The sequence below is a fragment of the Populus alba genome, chromosome 17, assembly GCF_005239225.2.
Source record: "Populus alba chromosome 17, ASM523922v2, whole genome shotgun sequence".
Taxonomy (NCBI): domain Eukaryota; kingdom Viridiplantae; phylum Streptophyta; class Magnoliopsida; order Malpighiales; family Salicaceae; genus Populus; species Populus alba.
The window spans coordinates 15,023,506-15,050,615 of record NC_133300.1 but is presented as its reverse complement, the minus strand read 5'-3'; the positions used below and the strand labels follow the sequence as shown (position 1 = coordinate 15,050,615).

The 27,110-nt window shown below is 36.3% G+C and overlaps 1 long non-coding RNA gene across 2 annotated transcripts; it reads right to left on the bottom strand.

Annotated features, from left to right (window-relative positions):
• Nucleotides 1-18,241: 18,241 nt before the first annotated feature.
• On the bottom strand, nucleotides 18,242-24,764 carry LOC118042761 (uncharacterized). Of its 2 annotated transcripts, XR_004686503.2 has the most exons (6): nucleotides 22,645-24,764; nucleotides 20,775-20,840; nucleotides 19,971-20,497; nucleotides 19,731-19,854; nucleotides 18,944-19,415; nucleotides 18,242-18,853 (listed from the first exon to the last, which is right to left on the bottom strand). It is a non-coding gene; the product is annotated as an uncharacterized lncRNA (long non-coding RNA). The 2 variants fall into 2 exon arrangements; XR_012168499.1 differs by having other exon boundaries at nucleotides 18,944-19,854.
• Nucleotides 24,765-27,110: the final 2,346 nt, after the last annotated feature.

Here is a 27,110-nt window from a genome sequence, read left to right as displayed (position 1 = left end):
ACTACATTGAATGGCGTGTTGGGTCTTTGATTAAAGAGGTTTGATTTTCAAAATCTTTTCCAAAACAAACATCTCTCTTATTTCATTTCAACAACTAGACTTTGAGTAGACATAATCTTTGAAATATGAGATTTGATTCAAGAATAAGAAAGATTGCCAAACAAGAAGAATATCGATCAAATTGGCAAAATCCTTGACAAAAATGACATCAACATTTCTCAACACTCCTTGAAAAGTTGACCACCTAAGGGAAATATAGTGGACCCTGAGAAGGAAAACAAGCAGTATTCAGATCAGCTGGGGGAAAAAAAGATGATTAAAGGATGAATCAGTGAGCCCAGGACAATGGTGTTCAAAGAAATACATGCAATGAACGAGCACATTCAGATCATATTGGGGGCAATGTTGTTCAAAGACAATCCCAACAGTAATTGATGAGCAGCATTGCATCTGAAGGACATATTCATCTTGGGTTATCCTTTGAAACATAGCTATGATTCTCGACAAATGCTATTATGTAGTTGCATTTGAATTAATGTCTGAAGCATGCACCCACCGAGACTGACTGTGGGACCATCTGTTTTGAAGCTCTAATGCACATTTCACCGCATGAGTATGGGTGATAGAATGAACATCATTAATGATGCCAATGCATTTCTTTTCACAATCTGATTTGACAAGCTGAGAGGAATCCATGAGAAAGAACATTGAGCATACAACAATGAGTCTTTCACTTCAAGCTATGAAATGTATGTCTGGACGACTAGATGACTTCGAAGAAGGCTGATGATAACATGTACTTGAAGAGTACTGTTTCAACTGGAGGCATGTTCATGACTGGTTGACAATCTTGATGGGTGTTGGCATCTTGCACACAATCAATCAAAAGATAATTCTTAGAAGAATCCAAGAGAGAAAATCCTTTATGATGAATCAAGCAACACCACACTTGGGGGCATTGTCAAGCTTGATGAACGATGAGAGTAGTAATTGTCGAAGACAACCTGGGATGGGCACTGCATTTACAGGAGTGATGGCTAGCACATAAATGAGCCAATGCATCGAAAGAACAAAGAAAGCTTTGGAATGCAAACAAAGGCGTCTTATGACGATGGATTAGCAAAGAGGAGGGGACCTATATTTCAAATCAGGTAAGGATGCATGCATGTCATCTAACCTCAAAGAATTGCACATATTTTTAATTTGTTACAATGAGACCATTCACCATGTTTTTACTTGGGTAGGTCACCCGTTATAATGAGACCGCTTATCATCTTTCATCTGAGTAGGTCACCCATTATAATGAGACCATCATTTCTTCCATTTAGGTAGGTCACCCATAACAATGAGACTAATTCACATTTTGATCATCTTGCATTTGGGTAGGCCACCCATCATAATGAGACTATCATCTTCCCTTTGGGTAGGTCACCCATAACAATGAAACCACTTTTCTTTTCATCTGGGTAGGTCACCCATAACAATGAGACCATTTCTTTTGAAAAAAATCTTTGCATTTTTTTGGGTGGGTCACCCATGACAATGAGACCACTTTCCACTTTCCATCTGGGTAGGTCACCCATAACAATGAGACCACTTTTCTTGTCATCTGGGTAGGTCACCCATAATAATGAGACCATTGTTTTGAAAAAATCTTTGCATTTTCTTGGGTAGGTCACCCATTATAATAAGACCGTTTTTCATCAAATTTCATCTGGGTAGGTTACCCATCATAATGAGATCATCACTTCCATTTGGGTAGGTCACCCATAACAATGAGACCACTTCATATTTTCGTCATCTTCCATTTGGGTAGGTCACCCATAACAATGAGACCACTTCATATTTTCATCATCTTCCATTTGGGTAGGTCACCCATAACAATGCGACCAATTCACATTTTGATCATCATTTCATCTGGGTAGGTCACCCTTCATAATGAGATCATCATCTTCCATTTGGGTAAGTCACCTATCATAATGAGACCATCATTTCTTCCATTTGGGTAGGTCACCTGTCATAATGAGACCATCATGCTTTTTGGGTAGGTCACTCGTCATAATGAGACCATCATCATGTTTTTTGGGTAGGTCACCCATTACAATGAGACCACACACACATCTTTGTATCGGTTCTAGTTAAAGAAGATCGCTAGATGGGATTTCAGGTTAACCCAACCACACACATAATTTAGCTTTGGTTAAAGGGAATCGCCACATGGGATTTCACATTGACCAAGCTACACACCAATTTTGGTTTCGGTTAAAGGAGATCGCCATATGAGAGCTCAGGTTAACCCAATCAAAAGAGCAGGTCACCCGTGAAAATAGACCAGCATGAGTACGTGTGAGCAGGTCACCCGTGAAAATAGATCACAATGAGTATGTGTGGGTAGGTCGCCCGTGAAAATAGACCAGCGTGAGTATGTGTGGGCATGTCGCCCCTGAAAATAGACCAGCGTGAGTATGTGTGGGCATGTCGCCCCTGAAAATAGACCACAAGGAGTATGTGTGGGCAAGTTGCCCGTGAAAATAGACTAGCGTGGGTATGTGTGGGCAGGTCGCCCCTAAAAATAGACCAGCGTGAGTGTGTGGGCAAGTTGCCCTTGAAAATAGACCACTTTTCTTCAAAATGGGCAGGTCACCCAAGATAATGAGACCGTTTTCTTTTGAAAAGCGAAGTCCTTGGCTGAGTGGATCACTCAGTAATCTAGGAAGACCTTTTGTTTTCTTTACAAGCTTACTATACAAAACATTGAGGAATTTTTGCTTCGTAAGCATTGTAAAGAGGGGGCATCTGTTGCTACCTAATTTTTAACCCATATTTTTGATAAATTTTCAGAAAAATAAAAAATAGCAAAAAAAACAAGGAAAAACCCAAAAAATGTATTTTTGATTTATTTGCATCGTTTTTAGCATTTTCAACATCATCTCAAAAGAATTTAAATTTTCAAAGGTATTTAGAACGCATTCAATTTTTAACGCGTAAATTTTATGATCACTGATTTTCCTTGTTGAGTTGACGTTGATATTACTCGCTTTAAAAAATAAAAAAAATATAAAAAATCAAAATTTACAAAAACAAAAGAGGAAAAGAAAAGGAAAGGAAAAGTTGAGGGACTAGTTTGAAAACCTAGCAAAACTTTTCCTATAAGTACTAAGCTACAGTAATAAACCGGAGGAGAAAATTTTGACACGGGGAGAAAAATTTAGGGACCCGGGGAGAAACGATTGAGAGGGGTGAAAGAAAAATTAAGAGTAAAAAAAAAACCTAAACCTAAAACCCTGGCTCTAGCAGCCACCATCCTTGGAAACCAAGGCAGCTGCCCCTTCTCCTTTGAAAAAAAACCTGCCCCCCCTCCATTTTGATTTTCTTCTTGGCAAGCCATCGGCCTGGCCTTTGAAAGAAACCTAAAAACCTCTCAACCGCCGCCCCCATCTTCTTTGATTCTGTTTCCTCCCAAATAGAGATAGGACGTCGCTCCCATCCCCTTGGGTCTCTCCATTTTCTCGACAGAAGGAGAACCAAAGGCACTACCCCCTTCCTTTGCCAAAGAAGGACCACCCGAACCAGCTGCCTCACCGGAGATTCAGCAGTGCGCATCCAACAGACTCTCTCCAGAACCAACCACAGCTCCCCAACGACGGTGTCTCCGCCTCAATGCCGCCAGCAGCCCCATCTTCCTCTCCTTGGACCAACAACCCGACAGACCCAAGTCCTTCTCTCTTCTTCCCCAGCCGCCTCTGTTTTTGGCCAAAACCAGAGTGAGCCAAAGTGACCGCCAACCACTGAAGTGGAGGAGAAGAAGAAGAAGTCCTCCCAGCCACCAGATCGGCCATCGGCAGAAGAAACACCGACGAGAAGGGAGAAGTCGGAGGAACTGGACAGATCTAAAAAACAAAATAAAATCGACTAGTTGTGATTTTATGCTTTGCAGGTGACTGAAAGATCCACCGCCGGCAAGGAAATGAAGGGAAGAAGAGGTCGAGCCAGACCCCCTGTGTTCCTGTTCTTGGTTTCACAGCGGCGCGTGAACCCACGCGCCTCCAGTGGCGGGGGTGCGTGGAAGAGACGCGCCGCCACTGTTCCGGTAGCTTCCAGAAGTCCTCTGCAATTCCTAGGTGTTTAGGGGCCTGTTTTGTAATTTTACATGATGGAAAATGTGTGTAAAATTACTGTTAGTTTTTTTGTTTAATTTATGTTATTTTGTAATATGTAAAACTGCATAGAAAAAAAAGTGGTGTTACTGTTTGTGTTTGTATTTTCTTTTATGTAGTTTCTTTTTAATGTAAAGAAAAAAGAGACATATAATGAAAAGAAGAAAAAAGAATTAAGTATTTAATTTGAATGTGGTTAAATATCTGAAGGAAAAATAAAATTATGTTATATTTTCCATGAAAATGTAACATGTTTCTACATATATTCTGGGATTTAATAACTGATTTATTAAAACCTTAGAATTTGACTAATATTTTAAATTTTCAAATCACATCAAACCGCGAAGCAGCTTACCTCAGGTAAGGTGTACTAGGGGTGCTAATACCTTTCCTAGCCACAACCAGTCCCTTACCCCCGAATCTCTGATAATGACAAGTACATTCGGGTTTCCTAGTAACCCTTAATAAAATACTAGGTGGCGAATCCCAAGAACCAAATCAAGCAAAGACAATGAAATATCACCGCGCTAGTGACGTGCGACACTTATGATCAAACAGTAAGTGCATTTACCTTATCAAGATGAACTAATGATTGTTGTGCTGGTTTTATGTTTTAGCAGTTCAAGAATTGATGAAATGGCTAGTGATCAATTTTATTAATTGAATAATTTTTTTCCTGTGATTCCTTCTTATTTATAATTTCACCATATCCTTTTTATATTCCCACACAGCTGCTCTTTTGGATTATGCAGCAATTGTTGTTTTGGTTAGCTAGGTTTATTTACAACTAAGTTGTTTGTGCTATGCTTTTTGTACCTTGTTGTTTTGCTCTTTGAACTAAAAGCATCTCATTGGAATTTCCTTTTATGCAAACGCTTGGTTTTGTAGAAAAATTATGTCCTAACCATAAAAATTCCTATTAAGTTATAGGTTTTAAGAGATAATAATTAGAGTAAATTATAATTTAATTTTTTAAAACTATAAGTTAGTTCCTTGTTATTAAATTAAATGAAAATTTCAGGTTAGATCTAAAATGAAAAAATATTTGTTATGAGGAAACAAGTGCCAAAAAAAAATTAAAAATTCATACTTTAACTTGGATTTGTTTTAAAGACTAGCAATTGTTATAACTTGATGGGTTTAACATACTGTTTATGTTTTTTATTTTTCCAGCACTTGGAAGTTTTGGGGTTTTATTAAACTTTGGAATTAATCTAATTAAGCTTGGAATTAATTTAATTAATCCAATTAAGGGTTTAATTGGAGAATTGATAAATTTTTAGACTTAATTAAGCTTGAAATTAATTTAATTCATCCAATCAAGGGTTTAATTGGAGAATTGATAAGTTTTGAGACTTAATTAAGCTTTGAGACTTAATTAAGCTTGGAATTAATTTAATTAATCCAATTAGGGTTTAATTGGAGAATTGATAAATTTCCAGACTTAATTAAGCTTGAAATTAATTTAATTCATCCAATCAAGGGTTTAATTGGAGAATTGATAAGTTTTGAGACTTAATTAAGCTTGTAATTAATTTAATTAATCCAATCAGGGGCTTAATTGGAGAATTGATAAGTTTTAGACTTAATTGGACTTCAGATTTAATTAAATTAATGAAATCAGGGACTTAATTGAAGAAATGGCAAAGTTTGGGGTTAATTAGGGACACGATTGTAGCAGATTAAAGTCCAAGGACTAACTTGTAAAAGGCGCTGAAATGCAAGGAAAATTACGGTTTAAACCAGGGGCTTAATTATAAAGTTTTCGAAATTTCATGGGTCAAACTTGTAAATGGCCACTGTTTATCTCCAAACGGCGTCGTTTTGAAGACGCTGTTCATCTTCTTCTCCTTTAAGCCAGTGATTGTTGTTGCAGTAATGGAGAGAGAAACAGTGCAACAGTAATCGTCGTCCGTTGGCTTCAGTTATGGGCGCCTTAATGGTGGCCGACCCTCAGCCTACCGCCCGTTACCAACCCACCAAGCTCTATATAAACCGAGCAGCACCGAAGAACAGGGGTTGGTTAGAGAGAGAGAGGGATGAACAAAACCTGAAACGAGACTGACCCAAATAAACCATAGGGACTCCCAAGTTTTTTTTTTAATCCCATACTAGAAGTGAACCTTTCCCTTACCAGTACCGGCCTAAAAAAACAAAAATCGAAACGAACCAAGAGAGAATAGAGGGTGTTTGAAAAAACTGAGCATGGGAGAATTTCACAGAAGAGCAAAGAAGAAGTAGAGGGCAGGAAAGCAGAGGTAGGAGGAGGGTTTCTGGTTTCATATCAACGGGCGCCACCACTCACTCCGGCGAAGTAACTTGCAGCAAGTAAGCCCTCTGTCTCGTCATTTTCAATTCTTAAGTTCAGTGCATTTTAGCACTATGTGAAGGTAATTAATTACCTTCACACAGTACCATGCACGCATGAAATCAGTTCATGCGTGCTGAGGCCCAGCTGGGTCATTGGCTTGGGCCAGTGACCGGACTGGTCTGGTTGGGTCTAGCCCAGCCCCAAAAACATAAATAAAAAACTAGGAAAAATAAAAAAATAGAAAAAATAAATACAAAAATAGAAAAAAAAGAAGATAAAAAGATAAATATATATATATATATATATGTGTGTGTGTGTGTGTGTGTGTATGCATGAATAAAAATAATATAAATTTACTGGTTTATTCACCAACGCTAGAGTCGGGAATAAAATACTGGTTTAAATTGATATTATTTGTATTCTTTATATTTTATTTTATTTAGGAAGAAAAAAATAAAAAAAAATATGTGTGCATGTATGAAAAATAAAATTTATTTTTTTTTGGTTTATTCACTAACGCTAGAGTCGGGAATAAAAACACTGATTTAATTGTTTTTTTTTTGTTTGTTTTTTTATTTAACTACATAAGAAATAAAAAATATGTGAACGCGTAATAAAATGAATTTAGTTTATTTGTTTTTTCACTAGCGTTAGAGTTAGGAATAGAAAAATATTGATCTAAATTTATTTTATAGCTATGTAATAGTTACCAATGCCAGAGTTGGAATTATCCGTAGTTGAATATTCACTGAACGTAAATTAATAAACATTTAGGAATTTAAGACAAAAACATCAATGCAGTTTGCCTTAGGCAGAACGTTTAAGGGTTGATAATATCTTCCCTTTTATGTAACCAGTCCCGAACCATAGAATCTCTGTTGACCAGTTAGGGTTCCTAGTGACCTTAATACTAGGTGGCGACTCCTCAAACAAGACATTTTCCCTTAAAAGAACCAGATGCCAGATACACTACCAGAAATCCGCTTAATAGCAACGAATTTACCGACGGAATATTTCTGTATGTAATTTGAGGTCGAAATTACCGATGAAATTTTTCAGTCCATAATTCGGTCGGTAACTACCGACGGATACTGTCCATCGGTAGTTACCGACTGCATTATAGACAAAAAGTTCACAATTAAAAAAAAAGCGGGTCGCTGATGTGGAAGTTTTGGCTGGGAGGTTTTTTCCGACGGAATCACCAACGGATTCAAAACGACAGCCAACACCCAAACAGCCAACGGGTCCCCTATTTCTCCTTCTTCTTCCTAATCTCAACTCTCCCCATCTGCAAACAGCCAACACCCAAACAAAAATCTCCTTCATCTCAGCACAACAAGTTATATTTCTTGAAGTTTTATGGTCATAGCATCCGTGTTTTGATTTTCTGACAGATTTTTTTAATTTTTGTAAGTAATTCTATCTTTTTAAATTTTAACATTTAAATGTTAATTTTGTTTTTTTTTTTAGTATATGTATTTTGTTAGTAGATGTACATGTTTTATTGTTATTTCTCAAACAAACTTGTAGCATATGAATGTATAATTTTATACCTGTTATGGTTTGTTTTAGATTTTGTAAGATTGTATTTGTTTGTAAATCGTTAAAACTTTATGGAATTACCGAATTATATGTGCTGTTTTGAAATAATTAATAGCTTGCTTAATGGTTCCGTTTTATGTTTTATCAATGGTATTGCGGTGTGGTAATTTCCATAAATTTATATATATTAATTTGTACGTATGGACATTAAATAAATGATCATAATGAATATTTAATATTTATGAGAAGTTGTGATTGGTTTGTTGGATAATCTCGAGGTAAAGTAATATTTTTGCAAGTTTATTTACCTAACTTAGTTAATTAATACATGATGTCATCATAATTTTGTAGAGGTTCGATATATACAAGTCATGGATGATCGTTCATGGATGTATCGATATTCACCCCAAGGATTGCAGAGGATGAATTATTGTAATGGGGTTCAGGGTTTTATTAATTTCGCAACATCTACTCCTAGAAATTTTACTAGAGGCGGTATTAGGTGTCCATGCAGGAAGTGTCAAAATAAAACGTATCTAGTGCTAGCAATGTGCATGGAACGGCAAATGACAACACTAATCCTTACATAAATATGGTAATGTCAGTCAATGTCCAATCATAGAAGAAGAACCTAATGCAGATGCAACTAGGTTTTTTGATTTGTTGAAAGATTCTGATGAACCATTATGGGATGGCTGCACAAACCACAGTAAATTATCGGCCGTGGCACAGGTGTTCACCATCAAGTCAAATCACGGGCTGAGTGAGGCCGGGTATAACAAAATTATTGAATGGACGAGAAGCATTTTACCTGAAGGGAACAGGCTGAAAGAGAACTTTTATGCTACAAAGTCCATGATGAAACCCCTCGGTTTAGGATACCAGAAAATTGACATGTGCCCTAACTTCTGCATGTTATACTACCTTGAAAAGGCTGAGATGATCGAGTGCATGACATGCGGGTATTCCCGTTACAAACCCAGAACTGGCATGGGAAAGACTCCCTGGCATATAAAAAACTTAGATACTTCCCGATCACACCTAGACTGTAGAGGTTATTCATGTCACCAAGGACTGCTGAGCACATGACATGACACCAAGCACATGATGCGGTTGATGGTGTGATGGTGCATCCTTCTGATGGCGAAGCGTGGAAATGCTTTAACACTGTTCATCCTGACTTTTCAGTTGAATAAAGGAATATGCGTCTTGGTTTGTGTACAAACGGATTCAACCCATTTGGGTCATTTGCTGCTCCCTATTCTTGTCGGTCGGTCATACTCACAGTTTATAACTTGCCACCGGGAATGTGTATGAGGCCGGAGTTAATGTTTTTATCTACTGTCATACCCGGTCCAAGCAGCCCGGGCGGAATATAGATGTTTGTCTTTGACCGTTGATTGATGAGTTGGCGCAGTTGTGGTCCTCCGGAGCTCTGACTTATGATATATTGAGGAAACAAAATTTTCTTATGAGGGCGGCTTTGATGTAGACTATCAATGATTTTCCAGCTTATGGAATTATTTCTGGTTAGAGCACGCATGGGAAACTCGCATGTCCATACTGCATGGAAAACAACAAGGCATTCACGCTAGCAAACAGAGGTAAAGCTTCTTTTTTTAACTGCCACCATCACTTCTTGCCACTTAATCACAGGTATAGAAAGAACAGAAAATATTTCCTTGTTGGCAGAGTTGAAAAAGATGTTGCATCCCCGCGTCTTTCTGATGAAGAATTGCATAATGTTGTATCAGAGTATGGTGACATTGTGTTTGGCCTTCAATCAGGTAAGCAAAAGTTTCCTGGTTTTGGTTTGACCCATAATTGGGTAAAACGAAGTATTTTTTAGGAGCTTCCTTATTCGAAGACCAATCTGCTTCGCCATAACCTTGACGTCATGCATATCGAAAAAAACGTGTTTGAGAACATTTTCAACACCGTCATGGATGTGAAAGGGAAGAAAAAGGACAACATCAAGGCTAGATTGAATATAGCTTTATACTGTAACCGTAAAAATATGGAGTTGGTTTATGATGAGTCACGGGTCGTAAAACCAAGGGCAAGCTTTGTGTTAGAGAAAAACACACAACTGCTAGTCTACAAATGGCTTAAGAGTCTGTGTTTTCTAGATGGACATGCATCGAACATATCAAGGCTGGTTAATATAGAGGACTGCAGATTGTATGGAATGAAGAGTCATGACTGCCACGTGTTTATGCAAACACTCATCCCATTAGCTTTTCGTGATTTGTTGCCAAAGGGAATATGGGATGCACTGACGGAGATCAGTCATTTCTTCAGAGATATATGCTCCAGCAAGTTGAATGGTGAGCAGATTGAGAGGCTTCAAACGAATATTGATTGGTACTTAAAAGTGCATATTTATCAAGGTTTTATATCATCATTTTGCACTTAAAGTATCAATAACTCCTTAACTAAAGCATGTTTTATAATAACAAGTCTAATACTATAAAATGCCTTAATATATGGTAAATGTTCATCTTAAATGCAGGCCTATCACATAAATCAAAGGATTGATTGATGAGTTCAAGTATGGAAATTGAAAGGACAAAGAGAGGGCCAAACTTAGAAAAGAGATGTTGGTGTAGTCCAAACTTTCATGTTTTCAAATGAACCCAGTTCTGATGCTAGCATTTTCGTTTTATTCAGACAAGAAGATAAGGATTTTCACAAAGTCAAGAGTTGGCCACCCACTCAACAATTAGTCATCAAATCAATAATTCTGAATTTTGGCCTATAAAAGGAGGCATTTGCCATGTATTTGGGGGCTTGGTTGTTCAAATCAAGTTCATGCTCTTTATTTCTCTCTTTATATTTTGTTTGTAATTCTTAAGTTTTGCTTTCATTAATATCTTGTTTATGTTTTTCATTTCCTTTCCTTTTCTTAGTTAACTTGTATATTATTTATGTTCTTGTTTTGTTTATTTATGTTTCTCTTCTTCATTATGTTTAGCTAAGTTTATTATATCAAGGTGAAAAGGTAACACTAATGCTGTAAGAATAAGTATGGTGTAAACTCAACATGGACCTTAATGTTTAATATTAACATGTCTTATCTTTTTATCTTACTAATTCTTAATACCTTGCTTGTTAAATGGTTAATCTAGATTTGTGTTGTATAACACTTGGTACAACAAATGTGTGGCACTCTCATAGCCCAACCGTATGGTATTACCTACACCTGGGCTATTAAAGGAACTTGATTTGTTGTTAACATCAGTTAACATCATGAATTCCTGACAATATTTAAAAGTTTGGTGTTATGTAAATAAGATAATTAATATGATCATGTTAATAATTTATAATGAGCTATTAATGACAAATCATCCGATTGGAACCTCCTTCGTGTGTGGTTTCCAGTTGAGTAATAAGAGTTTATACTATACTTGTTTGAAATACCATTAGTGGATCCTTTAACCTTGACATTTGTTTTTATCATTGTTTAATCCTTACATTAATCTTCCATCTCAAAGTTCTCATTAATTTATTCCTCTTCTTCTTCTTCTTCTTCTTCTTCTTCTTCTTCTTCTTTATTACTACTACTACTACTACTACTACTACTACTACTACTACTAGTATTATTATTATTATTATTATTACTATTAATATTATTACTATTATTGTATTATTATTATTATTATTATTATTATTTACATTCTTGTTATATTTTATGTACGTTAAGTATGCTCTGTGTTTGATCAAGGATCCTGATATTGTTGGTCTTGCCTTGTTCATTCGCATCAGAAATCTGTTTATATTATATAATATATCTCTGATCTTTTCATAAAATCAGTATATAGGCTGGAAACCTGTGACCCGATCTTTTAGATCATTCTCAGGTATAACAACGCCACGTACTGAGTATTATTATTATTGTTATTATTATTATTATTATTACTATTACTATTATTATTACTATTACTATTATTGTTATTATTGTTGTTATTATTGTTGTTGTTATTATTGTTGTTTTGTTATTTATAATTTATACAATTAACCTCTCTGTGGTTCGACCCCGGTCTTGCCGGGTTATTTATTACTTCGACACTCCTGCACTTGGGAGAAGACATCAATCTTTTGGTCGTGTCAAGTTTTTGGCGCCGTTGCCTGGGAGGTAAATTCTTGTATAAATTATAGTTTTTATTTTTTTTTCTTTTCACTTTTCTTGTATCTAACTTTATTTCTTTTGTTTTGTTTTGTTTCTTTTCTTTTCTTCTTCCTTTTCTTCTCTTTCTACACGTGCATGAGAGTTTGGTCACGTACATTAAATGATAAATTTTGTAAGGTATCCTCATCTTCTTTAGAAAACATGGCCGAAGAGGATAATCAATCACTTTATAATGAGAATAATGAGAATAATCGGGTTAGAACACTTAGAGACTACATGAATCCAATAAGAACAATTGCGCGATCATGTATATTTTTTCCTCCTGATGCATCTCATTTTAATTTTAAGCCAGACATTATTCAACTTTTACCTTCTTTTCATGGCTTTGATCTAGAAAATCCATACTTGCATTTGAGAGAATTTGAGAAAGTTTGTAACACTTATAATGACTCAAATTGTAGCATGAACACCATCAGATTAAAGCTTTTTCCTTTTTCTTTAAAAGATAAAGCTAAAACTTGGCTACAAAATTTGAGACCAGGATCCATTCATGCTTGGGATGGATTGCAACAATAATTTTTAAACAAGTTTTTTTCATCTCACAGAACCAACTCTTTCAAAAGACAAATCACCACTTTCACTAAAAAACCAGGTGAAACATTTTACCAATGTTGGGATAGGTATCGAGACTTGCTTAATACTTGCCCTCATCATGGTTTTTAAACATGGAGATTGGTTTCACAATTTTATGAAGGGTTAACACCTAAAGATAGGAAAATGGTTGAATTGATGTGCAATGGAACTTTTGAAGATAAAGACCTTAATGAAGAAATGGAGTACCTAGACTTGCTAGCTGAAAATGCGCAAAATTGGGACATTACACGCACTTATGAGGCACCAATTAAAACCCAACCTCATACATCTAATGGAGGTATGTATAACCTTAGGAAAGATCATGACCTCCAATCCAAGTTTGCATCTTTAACTAGAAAAGTTGAGGCAATAGAATTGAAAAAGAGTGGTCAATTAAAATCTGTTCAAGACATTGTGTGTCAAATCTGTGAAACAAATGAACATGCAACCAATGAGTGTCCAACTTTGCCTTCTTTCAAGGAATGCTTCCATGAACAATCTCATGCTTTAAACAGTTTCCAAAGGCCCAATCATAACCCATACTCGCAAACATACAATCCTGGTTGGAGAAATCACCCAAATTTCAGTTGGAAGAGTGATAACAATAATGCACAAACTTCACAGCCACTGTTTCAAGCACACCATAATTTTCAAAATTCTCATGGATATGCACCTCTTTATGCTCCTCCTCCTAGAAGAAATCATGAAGAAACATTGCATGCATTCATCGAAAAGCAAGAGACAATCAACACTCAACTTGCTCAAAGCATGACAGATTTTAAATATGCTCTTGCAAAATTCATATATGCTCTTAGTTTTCAAGAGAACAGTAAGTTTCCATCTCAACCACAATAAAATCCAAAGGAGAAATACAATGTAAATGCAAGTAGTTCCAGAAGTCAACACATGGATCAAGTCAAATCAGACATCACTCTTCGCAGTGATAAGGTTATTGAAAAACCCATTCTTGAACCTTGTGAGAAAGATGATGAGTCAATCTCTGAGGGTAAGGAAGGGGTTGAATCTGAACATTGCAAAGAAAAGACTAATTCCCCACCAGCACTTCCATTTCCTCATGCCATGACCAAACAGGAAGCAATCGATGATGAAAAAGGCATCGAAAATGTTGTCGCGGATCATTTGTCAAAGTTGACAATAGAGTCGACATCTGACATCACACCAATCAATGATTACTTTCCTGATGAATCTTTACTTTCTCTTAGTTCAATGCCTTGGTTTGCTAAAAATAATAATTTTCTTGCTTCAGGATTTTTGCCAGCTTATTTGGATAACAAAGATAAAAGAAAGTTTTTGAGCGACGTGCAAAACCTTTATTGGGATGACCCTTACTTATTCAAATATTGTTCTAATCAAATATTTCAAATATGCATTCCCGACAATGAGGTAAGTAGTGTCATTAAATTTTATCACTCTAAAACATGTAGGGATCATTTCTCGTCAAAAAAGACGATTGCAAAAATCTTACAAAGTGGATTTTACTGGCCCACCATGTTCAAGGACTCATATGCATTCTGCAAAACTTGTGAAAATTGTCAAAAGGTAGAATTTATTTCAAAACATTGAGAGTCTTTAGATAATCTTTTATTGACTCTTAAGTCTCATCATAGTGGAGATGTGCATCGGGCAATTCATGATTTATGACCCCATTTTCATAAAGAACAAGCTCATCATAGTCTTGGGAATCTGACTATATATATATATAAAAAAAAAGACCTTGTTTGCCAGTTTTAAAGAAAACTGGATGGGAAGCCTATCCCCGACCCATAGAGGGTGTTTAAGTCGTTCTTGGATGTAAAACCAAGGAAAGATGTGAGCCACAATCACAACTACCTGTACATCCACATGTTTTTTTTCAAAAAAAAAAGGGAGAAAGAGAGAGAGACTCTAACTGGCTTCCATATACGTGATATGATTGCATTTTCTTTTTCTCATCTATAAAACCTTCTTCTTCTTCTCTTCATTTCTACTCAACCCATACATTCATCAAATATAGAAGTGTGTAGAAATGACAGGTTCCTCAAGTCATCACATAAACAACATTTGTGTTTTCGGTGGATCCAGTCCTGGGAAAGAAAAAGAGTTTTTAGAATCAGCAAATCATCTTGGTTAGGTACTAGCTGAGCGAAAGATTCATTTAGTGTATGGAGGAGGCAGCCTTGGGGACATCATTGGAAAAACAATTGGAGAGGAATTACAGGTCCCCACAATGTCTGATCGACTGAATGCGATGTTTAACCATGTTGATGCCTTCATTGCCTTACCAGGTGGTATGGGCACATTGGAAGAGATCTTTCATATTTCCTCTTGGGCCCGATTGCACATTCACCATAAACCCATAGGTCTGTTAAATGTTAATGGTTTTTATGATAAGTTGTTGTCTTTTCTTGATCATGCTGTGGAACAGGAATTTCTAACATCTTCGGCACGATAAATCATAATCTCTACTGCTACTGTTGAACAATTGATTGACCAACTACAATTTTTCATCCTTGTAATTAATCCTTCCATGAGTCGCATAAATTGGTCAACTAAGGAAAGCCATAAAAAGCTTAGATTGGATTTGAGCCTTCGTTTGTAAAAACTTTGTGTCTTTTGGTTTTATTATTGTGTTTTGTTGTTTCTTATATTTGTTTAAGTGTGTTTCAGTTTTGTCAGTGTTCGTTATTTCAGGTGATGTCTTCTATACTCTATCTTTCTACCTTAAGACATTGAGGACAATGTCTCATTTTGGTTGAGGGGAAAGGGTAGTAGTTGATATTTTTTTAAAAAAAAAAATGTGTTTTCTATTTCATAAACTATTTACAAAACTGTTGTTACTAGGATGGCATAGTAAAAGGAGTTCTTTTGTTAAAGTGACTCTTGAGACGCATCTTAGTAAACATTCTTAACAAGGTCTATCAGAATACTTCTTGAAATATTCAGGTTTACAAACTCTCGTATTGGTAGCACTTGATTCTGCTCATATGCTCATTTAACAAGTATTTTTAAATCTTCATTTTCACACACACACTTTAACATATGAATGTGGGTTGCACATTGGATTATTACATTATTTATGTTCTTTTGTTAAAGGTAACAACTAAGGGAAAGGGATAGTTCATAATTTGCAAAAAAAAAAAAACAAAAAAAAAAAAAATAATGATAATAAAAAGGTAGATAAGTTTGGTTTTGTAGCCTCCTTAACCTAAGCAATTAAGCCCGAAGGGGTGTTTTAACACATAATACCCTAAAGTCAACTGACTTGGGAGCTATTGGCCCAACGCTTGTTACATGGGTTGAGGAGAAAAGTTTAAGGGAATCAAACATTGCACTATCTACGTATTAGTATCTGCAACCCGAGTTGCTAAGCTCGTAGGGGTGTCTCAACACCTAATGCCTTAAGACCAACTGGTCTGGGAGTCATTAGCCTAAAACTCATTACATGGGTTAAAGATACATTGTGTTTCAAGTTGTATGTGTATATAAATAAATAATAATCCCAACCTAAGGAAGTTAACCTTAAACATTACAACAAAAATTTGTTTTTCTTCCAAGTAAAGCCCCATAACTATATGTTGATATTTTGAGCACAAAAGAAAGGTTTAGTAATATCTTGTTTAAGAGGTATTGAGCAGAAATATGAATTTAATGAGAGTTTGTTTATCTGGATAAATTAAAGTAAGTTGAATGATGAATGCCTTGCTTTATGGAATTTGCAAATTGTTTTTCTATTTTAACGCTTTGATTACTAGGGACTAGTAATAAGCTGGTTGGGGGGGTGTGATTAGTACTTAAGAGTGCATATTTATCAAGGTTTTATATCATCATTTTGCACTTAAAGTATCAATAACTTCTTAACTAAAGCATGTTTTATAATAACAAGTCTAATACTATAAAATGCCTTAATATATGGTAAATGTTCATCTTAAATGCAGGCCTATCACATAAATCAAAGGATTGATTGATGAGTTCAAGTATGGAAATTGAAAGGACAAAGAAAGGGCCAAACTTAAAAAAGAGATATTGGTGCAGTCCAAACTTTCATGTTTTCAAATGGACCTAGTTTTGATGCTAGCATTTTCATTTTATTCAGACAAAAAGATAAGGATTTTCACAAAGTCAAGAGTTGGTCACCCACTCAACAATTAGTCATCAAATCAATAATTCTGAATTTTGGCCTATAAAAGGAGGTATTTGCCATGTATTTGGGGGCTTGGTTGTTCAGATCAAGTTCATGCTCTTTATTTCTCTCTTTATATTTTTTTTTTATAATTCTTAAGTTTTGCTTTCATTAATATCTTGTTTATGTTTTTCATTTCCTTTCCTTTTCTTAGTTAACTTGTATCTTATTTATGTTCTTGTTTTGTTTATTTATGTTTCTCTTCTTCATTATGTTTAACTAAGTTTATTATGTCAAAGTGAAAAGGTAACACTAATGGTGTAAGAATAAGTATGGTGTAAACTCAACATGGACCTTAATGTTTAATATTAACATGTCTTATCTTTTTATCTTACTAATTCTTAATACCTTGCTTGTTAAATGGTTAATCTAGATTTGTGTTGTATAATTCTGAACCCAGCCAGTGACCCGGCTAAAAAAAAGATGCACGCGTGAAACAAATCACGCGTGCATCAACAATGCGAAGGTAATTAAATTACCTTCGCACTGTTCAAACAATTTTTTGAACACCGAAGAACAGAGAAAAATGAAAAGGCTCACCTGTTTCTGGCGATTGAAGAAGACTGCAACGCTGGTGTAGCTGCTTTGAGTCGGCTGCCTTCTGTTTCTGGCGATGCTGAGGCAAGTTGGAACAACGGTGTGGCTCGACTGCTCTCTGTCAATAACCCACGGTTCGGTGATCAGTTGGGTTTCTGCAGGGGCGAAAATAGTTTGGACGAAAACTGGTTTCTTGCAGGGACAAAATCTGGATTGATGTTGTTGTTTTTCTTTGTATTTTCTCTTCTTTTTTTGTGTTTTGTTTGCTCTTTTTTCTGGGATTGCTTTGCTTTCTGGGTTTCTCTTTCATTGTTTTCTGGGTTTTTCTTTCGTTGTTTTCTGGGTTTTTTCCTCCTTTTTTTTTGGACTGTTAATTGTCGGGTATTTATAGGGACCAATCCTCCTCTCCCTCAACCTTACATCTCTCCTCCTGATAAGCATGGCTGAAGGAGACGGTTTCTATTAGGATTCAGACGCGAAGTGTCATCCTTATCTCGTCGGGTTGTAATTATCATGAAGATAAATACTGCTTTTCTGTGTTTTGAAAGGACTAGGATGCTGGTGTTTCACACTTCCATTTCCTACTTTGCAGGCGGGCGTTCGGTGCTTTGGAGATGAAGATGACGGACAACACCTGCTTGAAACGGTGTTGTTTTGGGGCTGAGAATGATTATTTCCAATCTAGTCCTTGAAGTTTCTAAATCCTTGCATTCAAACCCTTAGTCTTTTAATTTTCAAGATTTATCCTCAAAATTAATTTAAAAATAGGTGGGTCAAAATTGAGTTACAACAAAGTTCAAATACAATAAAAAACAAAACAACAAAAGATACAATCATGGTGCTGGTTGCGAAGACAAACCATGATATTGTGGATCGACACAAGATTGATCAGGATATAAAGGTCGAGGTGTAGGTTGATAAATTGGTTGAGATGTGGGACCCATAGGTGTCATTATCTTAGGAGCCATATATGGCAGTATTGATGGAGTCAAAGGTGGTGGCATACCTTGATCAATATTTGATGTCCCACCATGGTATCCAAGATTGTTCACAAGATATTCTTTCATGGAATCCATTTGCCGTTTCATTTCAAGAATAAAATCATCTTTTTTCTTTATCTCTTCTTCTTTATCCTTTATCTCCTTTTGTAATGCTCGATACGATGAACTGGGATATGATGACTCCACCAAGTAGGAATGTGATGAAGAGCTTGTACTAACTATAGATTTTGGCATACGAGGTGCACCATATACCCTACCCTTTGTAACTCCTCCTGAAGCCACACACCAAGCTGCTCCATCAAATGAAGGATGATTTTCCAGATCAGTTCCATACTTTGAAATCATCTCCATTTTATAATTTTCCTACAAATAAAATACACGCAACAATAAATTAATTTGAATGTTAAATAATACTTAAGTTATATTAATAAATAATCAAATCAAAATACATACAACCACTTTTTTAGACTTGTTGTCAATGAAGCTACCAGACTGCTTAGTACTTTGATGCAAAGCTGAAAAGACATCATCCCATGGAGGTTCTTTTCCACCAGCTTCCTCTTGCTTTCAAGATTAATAAATTTTATAAAAGATAAATATACAAATTTTAATTCATTATCTTAAGCATAAAAAAAAAAATCCTTGCCATGTTAGCTCGATATGATGCAAATGACATTGTTCCTCCAGAATGAGTGCTTATTTTGCCATCTGTTTTGGTTAATCGATTCCTCATAGCAGATTCAGACCTCCTTTGAAATTCAGGGGTGGACCAAACATCTTTGATCATTTGATTCCAATCATCATTGTTTATCCAAGCAGGACCTTTATCGAGGCAATCTATAATATTTGTAGTGTTTTCTTTTGACATGGCTTTCTTGCGAGCTCGTGTCAATTGTTGATTCAAAGCTATCCTAGCCTTATCTTCCTAAATATTATGAACAATCGACTCATCTTCCTCAGGAAAGGAATATTTTTTATGCCAAACAATATATATACCAAGTAAAAAGAGCGCACAAAATTTCAAATTATATAAATAATTAATCATATTGTGTTATCTTGTTCAGAATTTGCAAGATGGTGTAATAACTAAAGAAATTAAATGATATTAAAGAGTAAACAAGAAATAAGAATAAATTATAACACAAATCAGTCATAGCTATTCAATTGATAATTTTCATAATGCTACATTAAAGTGATCAAAATTGAAAAGAATATTATGGCAATTAGTGTTGGTTCTTACCTTAAACTCTTTAAAGAGTTCATCCCTGCACATTGAATCTACTTTTTCGCAAGAGTGCCATGGTCCCTTAAACTTGGACCTCAAAATATCTCCAATTGCACGTCCACATGATGCGTTATTGAACCTGAAAATATATAATAACAAACTTATATTAAGCAAATAATTATACAATAATAAGTAATTTTTTTCATACCTGAAAATATAACCTTAATCAGTTAGTTATTAAAAAGTTGAACTTACTATGTTGTTCCATACAAACAAAGCTCTTTTTTTCTTGTTATTGGATCTATTGGCATGTCAAAACCCTTCCTTCTAACAATTTGATCATAATTGTATGGAAAAGATGTTGAACCGTGATATTATGGAACACCATCTTGATCCTCATCACATACACCTCTCTCATTACTACCGGCTCTCTCATCTTCATCTCCAATGTTCACATCATCATCATCACCATCAACTCTCCCATGACTCCCATATAAACTATGTCCTCCATAAACAAGTTGGTTATCTCGAGAGAAACCTCCTTGAGTTTGAAGCAAATCCTGAAAATGAAATCCCTCCCATAATCATGTTGAGGAGGATGTGTACTCCCCAAAGTACGTATATAATACTCATTTGCATTCTGATACACAGGTTGATGAACTGTGGATCCTTTGTTATTATGCCTTGATGTAGTTTGAAATGATTTGGATGAAGTGGACCTGTCACTCCTTGATGTGGACCTGTCACTCCTAGAATCTAATATGGATCCTCGTCGAGGCATGCTAAAAACCAGAAAAAATATATACATTATCATAATTCATATACAACATAACAATAATAGCCATCACTCCGAAAAATATTATACTTCAAATAAAATAATTACTGTAACAAAACCAAATATGTAAATAACATCAAGACAATTTCATTAAGCATTCCTTGCAATGAAAAAAAATAAGCCATGAAGTTTAAATTGTCAAAAGCCAATTAACACAAACAATAATAAAAATAAAAATTTAAATAATTAATTAAGCAGAAATCAAAATTTATGAGTATGCTTACCTTAATGTTTGGTCCTATAAATCAAAACATTAAGTAGGAAAAACCCTTTCTTTCACGCTTCAGCACCTATAAGCAAGAAAATGAATCACAAAATAAAATATAACATCAGAATCACAATTTAAAGATTGATACTTGAAAGGTTATAAATGGTTTAAAAGGTCAATGAAATTGATTTATGTAATGTGATGCATAACACACACTTGAATAAAATAATAAAAAAAAACATTGAAAGCCTAAATATTGTCAAATAATATGAAATCATCCATACATATAATAAAGATAATTCATTACATATACTACGAAATATAATTAACTTGTGCTACTCATTATTATCATCACTCCTAACCATCACCACCATAACAATCATCCTCATTATCATCATCATCATCATCTTCTTCTTCTTCTTCTTCTACTTCACTATCACCATCACCATCACCATCACCATCTTCTTCTTCTTCTTCTGCTTCATCATCTTTGTTTCCCCAATTTATGTCAAGTTGAATCAATTCATGTTGCCCGATTTCTTCATAATAAGATGTGTCGCACGTGTGCGGCGTCGCGGCGAAAATTACAAGTTTTGTTTTTCCATTTTTTAATCTACAAGGTGAATCTATCTATTTCTATTTCTATGTGGAAGATATTGGGAAGACAAGAAATTCTTGTCTTTTTTGGTGGAAAAAATGGAATGGGAGTCGCCACCTAGTATTTTGGTCACTAGGAACCCAACTAGTCTCAAAGATCGGGTACGGGGACTGTTTGCGTAAAGGGAAGGTATTAGCACCTCAAATACGCCTTACCTAAGGTAAGCTGCATTGTTTTATTGTCTGATAAAAACTAAGGTGTTATTGTACTTCTAGTTGTTGGTCTAGACATGGTTCAAGAAAAAAAATCCTCCTCGGTAAGGAGGTTTTTATCTTAACGGGTAAAATCCTAACCGTTCTAACGTCTATACAAAAACTTTATTTTTAATATTAGGAATACGTTTCACGTATAAATTCGTAATCCCAAAATTAAAAGAAAACAAAATAATTTTTTTTGTTGTTTTTGAAATATTGGCCTAGTTCTCGTGACTTCAATAAACTAGTTATTAAAGCCAAAATGCATGTTAATACATATATTGTTTTTGAAATTCCTTTTGTTGTATGAAACTATGATGCGATGATTTTTCTTTATTTTTGAGAGACTAGGCCATATGCATTAAAACAAAACGTTTTTTTTTATTTTTTTGGTTTTTTTTTTCATAACTTGCCGAAAACCTGGTATTTTAATACTGGATTTGTATCTTTATGATATAAAAATACAACCCAATATTAATCCACTTTAACAAAAATATGTAGGAAAATCAACCATATTTTTTAGGATTTTTCAGGATATTTTTGGAAGCAAAAACATTTTTTATTTTTCAAAATCTTTGATGTTTTGACGAAAACCGGGTATTTTAATGCTGAATTTGTATCTCTACGGTATAGAAATACAAACCAATTTTGACAAAAAACTATGCGGGGAAAATCAACAATATTTTTCAAAGATTTTTCAAAATATTTTTTTTATATATAATATATAATATGCACACATATATATTATAATATATTATATAATATATTAATTGGGTTGGGCCGGCCCAAGTAAATAGGCCGGACTCAGCCCAAAAAAGGGGTTGGGCCGATCTCGGCCCAATCGAAAATTCCTCTTTAGTCAGGGCCAGGCCCGACCCAGACGTGCAAGGCTGGCCCAGCATCGGGCTGGCCCAGCGGCAGCAGCCCAGCAGGGGGAGAATTATTATTCTCCCCCCCGCCTCCTGCATGCAGCATGCAGGAGGCAAATGCCTGCAACGAAGAAAGAAAAAAAATGCCGGGGGAAGAAAGTGCACCTGGTGTGGAGGAGGAGGTCGCGGGTGGAGGCCGGTGGCGGTGTTGTGGCTCATGGACGGCGGCTCCAAGCGGTGGCGCTGCTGCTCAACCAACGGAGAGAGAGATTTCTTCCCCTTCCCCTCTCTTCTTCTTCGTTTTCTGTAGTTCTCTGTCCCTTCCTTTCTCTTGGCTTCTTGGTTTTCTTTTTCTTTTGTTATTTTTTGTTTGCTCCTTTTCTTCCCCCTCTATCCCATTCGTTCTCTCTCTTCTTCCTCTCTCCTCGTTTTTTTTTTGTTTTCGGGTCGTCTCTCTCACTTCCCTTCGGGCTCCCTCTTTTTCTTTTTATTCTCTATTTATAGGAGCGAAAAGGCGTTGGGCCCTTCATTAGTGCGCATGGAGAGCGGGTTTTGCGGCGGTTGGTCGGCCACCACCCGCGACAGCAAAGCGCCGCTCCCTTGCTTTCGGCAGGGTGAGTGGCCGGTCGGCCAGTGGCTTCGGTCGGTGGTCCCACGGTGTGGGGGTTCGGGTCGGTGGCCTTGAGGAGAGAGAGGCCGGTTTAAAGAAGAAAAAACCATTTTTCTTCCTTCTTTTGCATCGCGTCAGGGAGGAAGAAGAAAGGGGAACAGTGCCGTTCAAAACGGCACCGTTCGGTCCTCTTTTTTTTTATGTATGAAACGGCGTCGTTTTGGATAAAACGCGCCGTTTCAATTAAAAAGGGCACCAGAACGCGTCAAATTTCAAATCAGCCCTCAATTATCTTTTGTTTATTTCAATTGCGTCCCTGCCAATTTCGGTCCTCACCCCATAGTTGGCCGTGTTTTTCACTTTGGTCCTTGGCCTCTGATTTATGCAATTGAGCCCTTAATTGATCAATAAACTTCCAATTTCTTCAATTAGGCCCCTGAATCAATTCAAAACAGCCCCCTCTATTTACCCGCTTTTTTCAAATTGGTCCCTGGTTTCAAATTTTCACAATTAAGCCCCTAATTGGCCATTAAACTTCAATATTTATGCAATTAAGCCCTTGATTTGACCTAAATAATTCCTAAAAAATATATTTTGGCCCCAGAACTTAAATTTCTTCTAATTAAAGCCCAAATTGACTTAAAAATCAATTTTTCTTGCACTCAAATCCTCTATAAATTCAATTAAAAATCCAATTAAGTCCATAAACATCCAAATTTGGGCTTTTCTCCTAAAAATTCAAATTTTCCTTCTCAACAGGGCTCTCATCCTTCAAGAATATATTGTCAAAAATCCAATTTTTATATTTTTAACCTCCTTGACCAATTTTCCGACCATTTTTTGAGTGCTTCTACCTCCTGTTATTTTTCTAACCTCCTTTGGCTTTTTATTTTTTTGTGGGGACCCAAAAATGGGTTAGAACAGATACCCCCTCTTTATAATGCTTACGGAGCAAGGGTTTTGCGCAATAAGTTTTATAAAGATAAACCCAAAACGGAACTCCCGAAACTGATCTGGTCGAAGCTTGATTAATCTGAAACTTGTCTTTTACAGCAATCCTCCTCAGCCCCAAAAAACTATGATCAAAATTTAGTCATCTTGAGATCCCTTCTGGCCATCTCCTCTAACCAAAAAAAACTTGGAAACCCCACTGGCGATTCCTTTTAACCAAGGCTAAAACATGGGGTCCCTTCTTGCGACCTCCTTTGATCAATATCGAAATACGAGATCCCTTCTGGTGATTTCCATCAACTTGGAATCCCATCTGGCGATTCCTTTTAACCAAAACTAAACTCTGTGTGTGGTTGGGTTAACATGAGATCCCAGCTAGCGATCTCCTTTAACCACAACCAATACAAAAATGCGTGTGTGGTCTCATTATGATGGGTGACCTGCCCGAGTGGAAAAGGGAAAAAGTGGTCTCATTCTTATGGGTGACCTACCCAGGGGGAAGAATGGCCTCATTATTATGGGTGACCTACCCAGGTAAAAAAAAATGGAGAATGGTCTCATTCTAACGGGTGACCTACCCATAAAAAAAAAATAATGGTCTCATTGTGATGGGTGACCTACCCAAGTGGAAAATGGAAGAGTGGTCTCATTCTTATGGGTGACCTACCCAGGGGGAAGAATGGCCTCATTATTATGGGTGACCTACCCGGTAAAAAAAAATGGAGAATGGTCTCATTCTAACGGGTGACCTACCCAGAAAAAATAATGATCTCATTGTGATGGGTGACCTACCTAAGTGGAAAATGGAAGAGTGATCTCATTCTTTTGGGTGACCTACCCAAGGGGAAGAATGGCCTCATTATTATGGGTGACCTACCCAAGTATAAAAAATGGAGAATGGTCTCATTCTAACGGGTGACCTACCCAGCTTAAACTTCAAAAAAAAACATCTTACCTCGAGGAAATGAAATAGTGCTGGTTCATAATTCATATTCTTTTCGTAGCTCCGTTGATTTAAGATTCTATCTCTTAGTGGTTCCCAAAAACTTGGAACTAATTTGGGCTTTCATCCCACCTTTCCTGCCAGGTTAGTGTTATGACAATATAGCATGGATGTTTTTGTTACCTATCTTGGAAACATAGGTCCCCCTTTCTTGTAAACTTCTTCGAGCTCTTATTTCCATTTGTTTGTCCAACCTTTCTCATGAACCGAAATATACTTCATATCCTCTTAGTGAAGAGATCTCTGGTTCCTTATGGGGCCCTTTCTTGCTCCATTGAGTATTGTACTTTATTATTATTTTTAAAAGGAAAACTCAAAAGTTTTGGTTTTGTTCGTGAAAACTGTAACCTTTAATGCAATTAGCAATACTAAAAAAAAAAATCAGAAGTTTTTATGATGATACCCTTTTGGGCTATGGTTCACTATGGACCTCTATGTGCATTTTCTTTGCCCCCAGTATGGTGTACAATACCTGTTAGGTTTAAAATTTGTTTGGTTCTCTCCAATTGATGGAGTCATTTCCTTGGTTATGCATAAGAAAAGAGTTTGTTTAAGTAAAATATTTCAAATGCTATGAGATCATGCGCTTTATGAGAAAGAAAGAAAAAAAGGTTTTTTACAAAGAGAATTCATGGCCAGACTTTTATTTTATTGACTGGGAAATTACAAAATACATCAAGCGTAATATTTCCTTACAGAGTCAGAATTCACTAGCCTAACTAGATCTTCTCCGTCAATTCTAGACAATAACAAAGCTCCTCCTGAGAATGCTTTCTTCACCACGTAAGGCCCCTCATAGTTAGGCGCCCATTTACTATGATCTTCTCCAGGTAAAGGCAATATTTTCTTTAGTACAAGATCTCCTCGAGGTCGAACCTTCTTGTCATATAATTTAGCCATCCTTCTCTGGTAGAGTTGATGATGATAGATTGCGGCTATCCTCTTTTCACTGATCAGATTCAACTGTTCGTATCTAACTTTTTCCCATTCTACCTCTTCCAGCTTAGAGTCTAACAACACTCTTAATGATGGGATTTCCACTTCTAAAGGCATCACTGCCTCCATTCCATATACCAACATGTACGGGGTGGCTCCTGTTGAGGTTCGAACTGCGGTGTGATATGCATGAAGGAAAAATGGCAACATCTCATGCCAATCCTTATAGGTGACTACCATCTTCTGAATAATCTTGTTGACATTCTTGTTAGCAGCTTCTACCGCACCATTCATCTTTGGTTTATATGGCAAAGAATTGGAATGCTTGATTTTCCATTTAGTGTAGAGCTCTATTATCATCTTGCCATTGAAATTCTGGGCATTATCAGTTATAATCTTTTCTGGTGGACCATACCGACATATCAAATCTCTCTCAATAAATTTCTTCACCACTTTTTGCGTCACATAAGCAAATGACCCAGCTTCTACCCATTTTGTGAAGTAGTCGATAGCCACGAGAATAAACCTATGACCATTGCTGGCTTTTGGGTTTATAGGTCCAATCACATCAATTCCCCACATCGCGAAGGGCCATGGAGATGTCAAGTTAAACAGAGGAGCTGGAGGGGCATTGATTTTGTCACCGTATACTTGGCACTTATGACATTTTCGGACATAATCGATGCAATCCTTCTCTAATGTCATCCAGAAGTACCCGGCTCTTTATATCTTCCTGGCCATCACATATCCACTAGCATGAGTTGAGCAAATCCCTTCATGGACTTCCCGTACCATACTTTTTGCCTCAAATTCATCCAAACATCTCAACAAAGTCCCGTCAGATGATTTCTTATACAAAATCTCCCCATCAAGATAAAAATCCATTGCCAACCTCCTCAAGGTCTTCTTGTCGATTTTGGATGCCCCAATGGGATATGCCTGGTTTTGGATGAAATTCTTGATATCATAGTACCACGGGTTTCCATCCACTTCTCTTTCGACTGAGCAGTAATGAGCGGGGTTATTTTCTGATATTGATGTGTACTGGTTGTACCTTGTGCCCAAAGTCTATCTTGGCCATAGATGTTAGTGTGGCCAAAGCATCTGCAAACCGGTTTCCTTCCCTTCCCA